Genomic DNA, 13,053 nt, shown 5'->3' with positions numbered 1-13,053 from the left:
ATGTAGTGGGCTTCCAATTAAACCTGCACAAAATGTAATCGTATGTTATAATAATAACAATATTAATATTAATAATAATAATAATAATTAAATAATATTTTTGTAGACCCGGACAAAAACGGGTGTCTACAGCTGCCCCTCTTTGCACATTCTTGTGTTAACAAGAATAGGGCAAAGACGAAAAAGACAATCAGTTTTTGTCCGATTCTTTTTTTTAATTTTGAAATTTGATAGTATTTGATGTTTGGGACGACATGGCTCGTATTTGATGAAGAGTTCTGGTCATTTAAGGATGACACAGTTCATACGTGATGAGGACGGTTGGCCATCTTTAGGGAGGGTGATAACACGGTTCCTACGCGATGAGGACGGATGGTTATCTAGGGGTCACACGGCTCCTACATGATGAGGAGGTCTAGTTGAGGAGTGACATGATTTCTACGTGATGAGGATGTCATGCCATCTTTAGGGATGATAACACGGTTTCTATGTGATGAGGACGGCTGGATATCTAAGGGTGACACGGCTCCTACGTGATAAGGAGGTTTGGTCGGGGTATAATATGGTTCCTATGTGAAAAGCGGTGAAAAATACTCGAAATAAATAAATGTGGATCAAAGAAAATTATTGAATATAAAACAAACATTTATGTGAAAAATCCTCTAAAAGATACATTCCCTATATCTTTGTAGATTTCCCTCGCATTGAAATTTTCTCATTTACGTATATTAGAAAACAATGATAGTTCATAAAACGGGTGTTAATAATTATCTAAATATGCACCTAATAAAACAAAAAGAAATAAAAATTTCCTTACAAAGAATACTTATAACAATTACGTAATTTATATACATACATACATGAAATTATAACGATCGATATAACAAAGTTATAAATTTGGACTAAAATGCATATTTACAAACATGATAAACTAAAATACCAATAAAAGAAGAATTTAATAATGCATAGTGAATAAGGACTAAATAGTCAAAAATAGAAACTTTAGGGACATAATAATAAACAAACATAAAATCATAGCTTATGTAGAAACATCATATAACATGAATGCTAAAATAGAAATAAATCCTAAAGCAGCATATTGGACGAAAATGAAAAGAAATGAAATGTCAGGTTACCAATATCAATTTCACCAAGACACTACAATGAATAAAAGATTATTATAACGCATTAAAACAAATCTATGATAACCAAACATAAATAAATTAAAATACAGTGGCTAAATCAAGAATATGCCCATAAATATATTAATTTACATAATTAGGGCAATAATGAAATGTAAAATAAATGGAGAGATCAGAATCAAAGACACACAAAAGTTCATTCATGTTTAAAATAATATATTACAAACGAAAGAAGACTGAAACTATAATTTTCCCAAAAATAGAAAAACACGGGGAAAAGATTACAAAGTGAGAAGGACTCGAACAACTATTAACACTTTTTCTAAAACATGCTGACATCCTCTTCTTCAAAACGGTAACATTTACTGTCCGAATATAAGGCCAAACAATAGGCTAAAATTCGGCCAAACACACCATTTACTTCATTCATTCCTTAGCCCAGGGGAGAGAGTGAGAAAATTATCTCAACTCTCTCCTTTCCCCTATTGGTGATCCCCGTTGAACGAAGCAACCAAAGCCCTGACCACCTTAAATTGGTGGCCACGAGGTTTAGAACAGTCGATGAAAGTCTCTAAAAGCCAAACTCTTTAACACTGAGTCCCTAAATCTAACCCGCAAGCAAAGAAAATCGAAGCCTAACCCTAAAGGTATGATTTTTACCTTCTTTTGTGACTTTAAAGGATTCGATGACAATATCAAAGAATAGATCTTCGAGAAAGGTATCTTTTCTTCTCTCATTTTTCTTTTCAATTCGAATATGACTGGTTTTTTTCTCATTTATTTTTTTGTTGTTTTTTTTCGAAATCCCCTTTTCATCCGGTTCCATATAACAATAAAGAAGAAAATAAATATTGAAGTTGTTGTTGCAGTTGGTGGCAGGGAATGGGTGATGCAGGCGTTGGGAAATGGGCTATTGGCAGCTTCACGTGGGCATGGCAGACAGTTGGTGGCTAACCGGGTCGGGTCAGATCCGGGTCGGGTCTTCTGGCTCTCTTGGGTCGAGTCGCACACTGGGCCTCGGGTTTCAATGTAGTGGGCTTGTAATTAAACCAGCACAAAATGTAATCGTATGTTATAATAATAACAATAATAATAATAATTAAATAATATTTTTGTAGACCGGACAAAAATGGGTGTCTACAGCTGCCCCTCTTTACACATTCTTGTGTTAACAATAATAGGGCAAAGATGAAAGAGGCAACCAGTTTTTGTCCGATTTCTTTTTTTAATTTTGAAATTTGATAGTGTTTGATGTTTGGGATGACACGACTCATACGTGAGGAAGAGTTCTGGTCGTTTAAGGATGACACAGTTCCTACGTGATGAGGACAGTTGGCTATCTTTAGGGATGGTGATAACACGGTTCCTATGCGATGAGGACTGATGGTTATCTAGGGGTCACACGGCTCATACGTGATGAGGAGGTCTAGTCGAGGGATGACACGGTTCCTATATGATGAGGACGGTATGTCATCTTTAGGGATGATAACATGGTTCCTATGTGATTAGGACGGCTGGTTATCTAAGGGTGACACGACTCCTATGTGATAAAGAGGTCTGGTCGGGGGATGACATGGTTCCTATTTGATGAGGATGACAGGCCATCTTTAGTGATGATAACATGATTTATACGTGTTGAGGATGACTAGTTATCTAAAGGTAACACAGCTCCTACGTGATGAGGATGTCTGTTCGGGGGATGACATGGTTCCTATGCGATGAGGATAGAAGGCCATCTTTAGGGATAATTATTTCAAGAGAAACCGACTCAAAGATGATGCTTCAAGAGAAGTTGTCTCAAAAGAGATAAAATTCGTTTAAAGGGAAACGATCTCAATGATTTCTCAAGAAAACTTTCTCAAGAGAGACAAAACTTGTTTCAAGGGAAACAATCTCAAAGGTTGTTTAAAAAGAGACTGTCTCAAGTGAGACAAAATTTTTGTTTTGAGAAAAACAATCTCAAATGAGATAAACTTTGTTTCAAGTGAAACAAACTCAAAATTTGTATATCAAAGGAAAAATGTCTCAAGCAAGATGAATTTTTTTTGAGAGAAATTGTCTCAAGCGAAACAAAATTTGTTTTTAGTGAAATTGTCGCAAGCGAGACGAAATTTATTTTTAAGAAAACTTGTCTCAATCGAGATGACCCTTTGTTTCGAGAGAAACAATCTCAAAGGTGATCGATAGTCTGCTTGTTCCTGTATGTGGAGGAAAGGCCTTCAGAAGCTCTGATCATTCACTTCAGGATGTTGAATCTCCAAATGTGCCCCAACATTCGTCATTTCTTGCTTCGGCACTGATTCCTAGCATGAGCTTTGTGTCTAAGAGCCACATGTTAACTACCAAGATCCACTCCAGAGAGATTGTCTTGTTTGAAAAATGGTTTTCTTCTTCTTTTATTTTCAAAAGTCTGAAATATCAATTAGAAGAGTTTTTGAAAACTGCTTAATCAAAGATTTTGAAAAATAATTCCCCTTTCTAGGTTTTACAATTGAGGTAAATCATAAAACAAGAGTTCATTGAATATTAAAGATTAATTACACTTTTAATCCTTCAATAAATTATAACTATCTGACAAGTTTCGAGATCAATGCTATCATTGAGGTATGGCTAATTAAGGAAAGGATAAAATGTCTCATGTTGTTAGTTTTGGTCAAAGGTATGGTATTCTCATTTATTTGATGTTCACTAGTCTGATGGAGTATCTTATGTACTAATCTATTAGAAGTGTTCTCCGACTCCCAACTCTCATGATCTCATTCGGGTTGTGCGATGCCTTATCAAGGGATTTTTGCAATCACCTCTTATGCAAAAATTGTACATTCTTCATATTCGAGTCACCTTTTCGGGTATTCAACTCGAATCCTCCTTTGGTTTCAAGAAGTTATTCAGAATTTACGTCTTGAACCCCATTTGTTATTTTTCTCTATCATACATTAAATATTTTATAAAAACTTTTAGTAAATAAAAGATTAATCCTGACAGGCGGGATGAAATCTGAAGATAGCCTCTTCTGTTTACAAGGGACCCTATATCATAAAGATGACCTTTTACGGAGGAGCCTTGATCTCACCAAGATGGATGAATCGAAGTTGCCTAACCTTGTAAATTCTGATGTTGTCTATAAGTACTTCGCCTAGAGAAAGAAAGAAAATGAAAAAATGAAAAAATGAAAAAAAGAGAAAAATAAAGAAAAAAGAAAAGAGAATAAAAAAAGGGAGGTTAAAGATGAAAACCCGTAAAGGGCGTCTTGAAACCAAATGAGGTCTCAAGTTGAAAACCCACAAAAGACGGCTTGAGAATTGTTCAAATTCAAAATTCATGCATGGTGGAGGTTCTGAATTAGTTTTGAAGACTTGAACAGTGAAACCAAATGGTGGTCAGGGTTAGGACTAGAGTTTGAAAAGGCTTGGATAACCAGAAAAGAAGAACGCATGAGATTCAAATACTAGTTTGCGGCATCTAACATTCGGGGAATTTGGTAATACAGGGGGAACTTCACACCATTGTGCATTATCACAATCCTCATGATCCCTTTGACGGAAACTACACTCGAGTCATTCTACGGCATGCCAGTTCAAAATAATTTGTACTATTGATATATGAGGACGCCTACTGTGTTTTCTTTTTATTATTCCAGTTAAAAGTTTGATATATATGATTAGAAGGGACTTTTAAGGCACGTAATGTAGGCCATGGTTCACGGTTATGAAAGAAATGGATAACAAGTGTTTAAGGGTAATTGAACCAATGACCAATTCATTCTGATGCCTTCAATCTTGTCTTGCTCAATTTGGATCTGTTCGTAGGTGTTCATTTTTTTAGATGTTCGATGATTTTTGAGTGAAGTGATTCTAGAATGATTATGCTTGATCAATCTCATGGTTTGAAGCTTGATGTGTCATTTGACTCGAGGGAATCTTTTCATGTACTTATCATCTCTTTTTTCTTTCTTTTGTTCTTTTTCTTTGATTTTTTTTTTTTTTTTGCTTTTTTTTCTCTTTGTTTTTTTTCTTTTTCTTTGTTTTTTTTTCTCTTCTTTGATTTGATCTTTGCACTCTGATTTGGTTCACTTTTCGGTATCTTCTATTTATTGATATCTTCACTCATGCGAGAAGTTTCTTTCACCTTGCCCCCAGTGTGGAGGGTGATCCTTGGTTAGGGTTGAATTAGAAGAAAATATCATTCAGGCTCAAATGGGGACACAAGGGATATATTTTCTCCATTTGCGAAGGGATAAAGAAATAATGTCGTTCATCATTTAATACACGAAAGTCCTTACAGAAGAGGTATCCCTAGGGGGATAGATATTCAGATTATTTCTTATTCACATAAAAACAATGTAATTAATGCATGACAGAATTTATTTTGAATTAATTATCCTTTTTTGCTTCTTGCTCTTAGCATGTTGCAATTGCTCAGGCTCATCCTCAGAAGATTGCTTCGAGATGCCCCATATTGTTTTCTTGTAGGACGTTTTATGTTCAAGTGAACATTTTGTACTCAATGTCCTCAAATTTTATTGGTAGAAAAAATGTTAGGTTTTGTGTCTAAGAAGACGATGGTATGACTTTATTGGCTCAAAGCAAGGTAATGTCAAAATTTGGTCTTTTGTAGTGACCATGAATTATTTTGGGTAAAAAATCAAGAGATTTTATTTTGGTTTTGGATGTATAAGAAAGGTTTAATCTTTTCATATGTCAAAAATCTATAATTCTTGAATATCTAAAAGAATCTATAATTCATTTTATATTCGAAGAACTAAAGATTAAAACTAATTCAATTATTCAACCTTAGAAGGTAGCATAAGTTCAATCATTAAAAGATTACGAAAATATGAAAGACAGAACAAAAACGAGTTCAAACAAAATAATGCTCTCAATGCAAATGGTAGATGCAATGCCCCTAAATCCATCAGGTTCTAGATCTTGCACTTTAGTGCCTTACAGTTCTTAGCTGAATGTCTGGAGCTTCCTATATAATAACTTCACACGGTTTCAACATCATAAACCTCAAGGTATGGGGACTCTTTTCTCAGATAATCTTGGAAGACTCAGTCTTACAACCAACAAAATAGCTTCCACCATACTGATTTCAGCTTCTTCTTCTACTTGTTTGAATCTTGTTTTTATTCTTCATGTGGTGTCACGTGATCAGGATCACTTCCATCGAATCCTCCATGAATTAATTCCATGTTTTTATGAATGATGCATGTGAAAATGTTTTAAATAAATACTATGCAGAATGCAAATGCAAAATGTATCGATTTCCAAAAGTAACCATTCTTAGAAAGAGTTTTATTCCTCCAAAAGAGTTTTCATCTTTACAATAGATATCAATCTATGAATGCGATTTGACCCTTTTATTTAGCTCCATGATCTCAGTTATGATCCCAACAACTTTCTCTTCTTTCCAGAAATGACTCCGAATCCAGACAATGAGTAGTTGAGTACAACCTCTGAATTGACTTCCCTCTAATTTATGAAAATTGTTTAAGGATATGAAGATCTCAACCAAGACAACCGGTGCAGAACTTATACATCTCTCCAATCTGTCAAAGAAATCTTCTTGAAACAATGCCACTGAAAAAAATTATATCCGCCTGGAGGCTCTCGAAGTTGAATAGAGCAGTATACTCTTCTATTTTTGGCTTCAAATCTTGTATAGAAAAGATTAGTTATGTCACTATATTTCTTGTGAAATTTCTCCTTTGTAGCTACTCTCCAAATCTCCCAAATCTCTATCAGCTCTTGTAGATCAATCTGTTTGAAATTGACATTAACATCTATAGATCAATCTCCAGGAAGATTGTCTCCTTTCGGCCTTTGTGTTTCTTCAGACTAAACTCAGACAGTCGTATTGGGTTCTTCCTTGTTATGAAAACTCTTTTCCATTTTAATGGTCGCTCTTCTACTATGATGATTACTTGGTTAATCAACACATTTCTTTTATTTATGATGATCATGCAAAAATGCCAAATAATAATCAATCAAACATAGAAAATGTGTCAGTATAAAAAAATTCAAATATCAAGTAAATATTATTAAAAGGTAATTGCAACACCTACCCACATGCTTTTCTACCCTTATTAGGTTAAATCCTACCCGAAACATGCTTTCTACCCCATGCTTTTTTCGATAGTAAAACCTAACCACATGGTTTTCTAGTTCACATGCCTTATTCAGAAAATAAAATAATACGGGTAAAAGGAAGAGGTTTAGTGTCGCTTCTCCTTTGTGTACACTTATTTGAGTACCTAAAAACGGACAGAGTTTTGGCATGAATTTTGTCGGGTGGGTTGTTAGGGTTCACTATATGCAGTATTAGGTTCTAAAAAAGGTAATCGAATTGTCCATGTTGGTTCCTCCTTAGGTTGCCAATCCCTCAACCCTTGCCCATTACAGGCTTGTGCAGATCAAGTTCAATTCAAGAGGACACATTCCCTTATGTCCATGCGGAGAAACAATTTATCTAATGTAGACATAAGGTATATGAATCCCAAATGTTACTTGCTAAAACCCATGCGAAGAAACAAATTATCTCACGTAAGCTAAGCTTTCACCTCAACTTAAAATGGAAAAACCTCGTAAGTGAGCTTATCGTATGCAAATGTATGTGTTGTATGTGAGGAGAAACTCTCAAACCTTTAAAAATAGGACAGATGACAAAATTTTCACAAGCTCAAAACCTGTCCAATTTTGAAGACTAATAAAATCAAAAACTCATTAGTTTAAAAAAATATGCATTGTATGCTGAAACACAAAATAAATAAAAGGATCGTAAATAAAATACAATTTAAATTTGTAATTCCCAAATAAAAAATGTATAATTGTTCATGACTTGACTCTCGAAATCCCCTACAGAGTCGCCAAGCTGTCATAACGTCTCCCGTGGGATCTGTTCGACTTAAAAATTAATTACGGGAAAAGGCGATGAAATGTAATTTTGAAAATGATTCGATTTTGGAGTCACCACCAACCTTTAAGTTATGTAGGTTGGAAACCTTAAACATAAAAAAATGGTATGTATTTTACCAAAGATTCATTTTTAAGAATTCGGGAGTCGGTTACGTGTGGGGAAGGGTTAGCACCCCCACAATGCCCAAATTTTGGTATCTAAACGATTATATATTGTTAAAAGATTGGGAACTACAAACATGAAAACGTATTTAAATTACGATCCTTCTTATTCATTTCACTTTATTCAAAAAGTGTCAATTTTCGGATTACAAATTCCTTTTTGTGTGAATAATCTTCGGGAATGCACTTCTTTTGCAATTAGGAGACTTTCCCATAGATTCCCCTCACAAAAGAAATTATTTCGCAATTTTCGCAAAGATAAAATAAAATAAAACAAAATTAAATAAAAGTGAAAAGGGGTGAAAATAATCGAAATAAATAAACGTGGAACAAAGAAAATTATCGAATATAAAAAAAACATTTATACGAAAAATCCTGGAAAATATACCTTCCCTTTAGTTGGGAGATATCTTCGTAGATTTTCCTCACATTGAAATTTTCTCATTTTCGTATATTAGAAAACAATGATAGTTTATAAAAACAAGGGTGTTAATAATTATCTAAATATGCACCTAATAAAACAAAAAGAATCCATACAAAGAATATTTATAACAATTGCGTAATTTATATACATACATACATGAAATTATAACGATCGATAGAACAAAGTTACAAATTTGGACTAAAATATATATTTACAAACATGATAAACTAAAATACCAGTAAAAGAAGAATTTAATCATGCCTAGTGAATAAAGACTAAATAGTCAAAAGCAGAAACTTTGGGGACATAATAATAAACAAACATAAAATCATAACTTATGTAGAAACATCATATAACATGAATGTTAAAACAGTAATAAATCCTAAAGTAGCATATTGGACCAAAATGAAAAGAAATGAAATGTCAGGTTACCAACATCAATTTCACCAAGACAATACAATGAATAAAAGGTTATTATAATGCATTAAAACAAATTTATGATACCCAAACATAAATAAATTAAAATACAATGGCTAAATCAAGAATATGCACATAAATATAGTAATTTACATAAAATGGGCAATAATGAAATGTAAAATAAATGGAGAGATCAAAATCAAAGAAACACAAAAGTTCATTCATGGTTAAAATAATATATTACAAATGAAAGAGGACTGAAACTATAATTTGCCCAAAAATAGAAAAACACGGGGAAAAGATTACAAAGTGACAAGGACCCGAACAACTATTAACCCTTTTTCTAAAACACACTGACACCCTCTTCTTCAAAACGGTGTTGTTTTACTGGTCGAATATAAGGCCAAACAATAGGCTAAAATTCGACCAAACACACTATTTACTTCATTCATTCCTTAGCCCAAGGGAGAGAGTGAGAAAATTCTCTCAACTCTCTCCTTTCCTCTCTTGGTACTCCCTGTCGAACGAAGCAACCAAAGACCCGACCACCGTAAATCAGTGGTCATGGGGTTTAAAACAGTCGACGGGAGTCTCTAAAAGCCCAACTCTTTAACAATGAGTCCCTAAATCCGACCCCAAGCAAAGAAAATCGAAGTCTAACCCAAAGGTATGATTTTTACCTTCCTTTGTGGCTTTAAAGGCTCCGGTGACAGTATCAAAGAACAGATCTTCGAGAAAGGTAACTTTTTTCTCTCTTTTTTTTTATTCGAAGATGGCTGGTTTTTTTTCTAGTTTATTTTTTTGTTTTTTCCCGAATGTCTCCCAATCCCCTTTTTCATCCGTTTTCATATAACAATAAAGAAGAAAATAAATGCTGAAGTTGTTGAGGTTGGTGGCAGGGGATGGGTGTTGCAGGCATAGGGGCATGGGCTACTGGCAGCTTCACGTGGGCATGGCAGGCAGTTGGTGGCCAACCGGGTCGGGTCAGTTCCGGGTCGGTTCTGCTGGATCTCTTGGGTCGGGTTGCACACTGGGCCTCGGGTTCCAATGTAGTGGGCTTCCAATTAAACAGTCACAAAATGTAATCGTATGTTAATATAATAATAATAATAATAATAATTAAATAATATTTTTGTAGACCTGAATAAAAACAGGTCTATACAGGTATCTCTTTTTCCATTTTGAACGGAGATGCACCTCTGTTTGCTTTTACCATATAGCCAACATCAATTCTCCTCCAATTTATACAAGAGGACTATCAGGGGGGAGGAGAAGTTGAAATATCATGTAAAGAAATCTTGATTTTACCAATCATATCCTCATTCATCACACTGCTCTCTATATTTGTAGCCTGCAAACAATCTCGTGCAAAGACGAGCACTTAGTTTCATTCCGAATCTGATTCCATCTCGAAGAACTTTGCTTTCACATAATAGTTTCACCTTTTTATTTCGACTTAAGGATTCATGATTCCATTGGGAGTACTCCATCTACTCAACAAGATCGAACCAAGATGTAAGGCTTTCATTGCCAGAGACTCGTCACTGCCGATGTTAGATTAACTTTACAAAATTCGTATGTAATTGAATATAAAGGATATACTTCAAGAACAGGGTTTCATGTAACGAAGAATAGTCTCTTTCCCAGAATGGCATCATTTTGAATCAATTCTAAACATTCTTATAAAGCATCAAACAACACAGCAGTACTGTTCACGGAACCCAAGGAATCCATTGGTGTAAGTAGCCTTCACCACCTCTCCTTTCTCCAGTCCATAGTATCAAGCTATCGGGTCTGTTTTCACCATCTGGGGCAGCTGAAATTTTACAACATTTACACACATAATAGAAGTTACCATCTTGCCAATACATGCTTCGATTCTCCATTTATCATAAAAGGTTCGTGTCCGAAGCGTATTCGGACACCGCAGAATACGTTGTAGCGTATGCATTTCAAAGAATCAACAATGTTTACCTGCTTATCATCTTCCAAATCGTACTTGTTCAGCAATTTTTGCTTTTCTTCAGCGGTCAAAAACCTGGTGCTTTGGCATCAAATAGTGCTTGGTTATGTTAACATGCAGGTCAGCAATCTGCAGGGGGGGAAAGAAAGTATATTTACTGATACAATATTAAGACACTTCTTACATGCATATGTCCTAATATTCGAATATGGATATGGGGTTATGGTTCTCGATTTATACGAAAAGGCTCCGAAAAAACTGGACACACACTCACTCACTTACATGGAAAGTCTCCACTTTAAAAGGAAAACCATCCAGTTCTTTTTTAGCAAAGGAGATCATTTTGCTCTGCAGGACAAGTATAAGGCTACTAAATCTTTGATTAAGAATCTGACCACGAAGAGCATAGATAGTTGGTTTTCTTATATCATCTGTCCCCATGAAAACAACCAGGATCTGTGAACAACTTTAACAATGCAATGTTACATATTGTAGAAACTTTCAAAAATGACTCAACATACTCATGTCAGAATCGAGTCATGTGCAATTTTTTCTATAATTTTTCTTCTAAGATCCTTGAAGGTTTATATTCTCATATGCATATGTGAAAAATAATATCTGACACATTCATTTGATTCCTTTAAAATCAACACAAGTAAACTATAATCCTCAGAATCAGAAACAGTTTAAAGAAATAACAAAAGGCAAAAGCTATTTCTTTTATAATGTTAATAGGCTGCCAAAAAGGCTAATAAACAGAGGGAAGCTGAAACATCAACAGTTATTTTAAGTAATTTTGCATATCAAGAAAGGAATCTTTTTATATACATAATTAGTAAATTTCTCATGTATGCAGTATGTAAATAAGTAAAGCCTTTTTTTACCAAAACTAAGAAAAGCAAAAGTGAACCTTTTCTTCTCACATTTTCTCACCGTCCGAACAGACAGATACAACTCTGCAATAGCCATCGATCACCATGCCGTTTGTGTACATACATGCATACATATATAGATGCCAAACCAAGAACATGATTGCTGCCATGCACATATCACATATAAACAAATCATATGCATTCATACTTTTGTATGCATACATGTGTACTCATGCATATTATAAACATCCATATATACCGTGCATACACAGACAAATTGGTATTCTAGTATACATATACATACTCAAGAACATATATATACATGCATTTAGATATATAGAGGCATAACGATGGACTTATATACATAAATACATACTCTTACTTTGATATCTGAAAAAAAAAAATTCTGTTACATTTTCTATCATTTTCATTGAAACCAAACACTTCGTGGGGAGCAAGAAGTCATAAAGGTTACCTTTCTGGAAGGGTTGGAAGACAGAGAAGCATGAATAGATCAAGGTCGGGTTTGTCTCCAAAAAAGGAACGGAACTCAGCGAGTTAGCGAGTTAACTCCGAGTCATCGACGGTATAACCTCGGCCTTTCAGCATTTCCCAAGCAGTCTTGCGTGCCAAGTAAAACCTGTGGCTTTCCACACTACCCTGGTCCAGCATGCTTCTGATGAATGCCCTCAGCTCGGCGATTATAACCTCCGTGACCGGAACCTTCGCCGCCGTCACCATAAGTGTTTGCCATTTTTTTTTGCACTCTTTGACTTCCGGCAACTGATGGTATAGTGAAAAAAATAAGGCGATGGAGGACTGCGGCTTTTATACAACATATCAGAGCGAGCAATGCAGTACATATTTGTGGAAATAATTTTGGAGCGTAGAACGGTCAAGATGACTTCGGATGTAACTGAATTTGTACGGTCTCTCGAATAAGAAGGTTTTTGTTATAAAAAGATGAAGTTGTAAAAAACTGACTCCACCTGTAAAACTGACCGAAACCGACTCGAGTCAAAACTGTTTTTGACATGCGTTGTGACAATCTGAAACGAATTGAGTCGGAACTGGTGTTGATCTGAACCCGAGTTGGACCTGGAAATTGTGGATATGAACCCGACATGAGAACAACTTGAACCTGAATTGAAGCGAA

At 34.9% G+C, this 13,053-nt stretch overlaps 1 pseudogene; it reads right to left on the bottom strand.

Annotated features, from left to right (window-relative positions):
• Positions 1 to 10,708: 10,708 nt before the first annotated feature.
• Positions 10,709 to 12,651, bottom strand: LOC120129491 (annotated as a pseudogene).
• Positions 12,652 to 13,053: the final 402 nt, after the last annotated feature.

Source organism: Hibiscus syriacus, unplaced genomic scaffold, assembly GCF_006381635.1.
Source record: "Hibiscus syriacus cultivar Baekdansim isolate YM2019G1 unplaced genomic scaffold, ASM638163v2 tig00110500_pilon, whole genome shotgun sequence".
Taxonomy (NCBI): Eukaryota; Viridiplantae; Streptophyta; class Magnoliopsida; order Malvales; family Malvaceae; genus Hibiscus; species Hibiscus syriacus.
The sequence above is the reverse complement of the archived record's forward strand: the minus strand, read 5'-3'. Positions and strand labels throughout refer to the sequence as shown.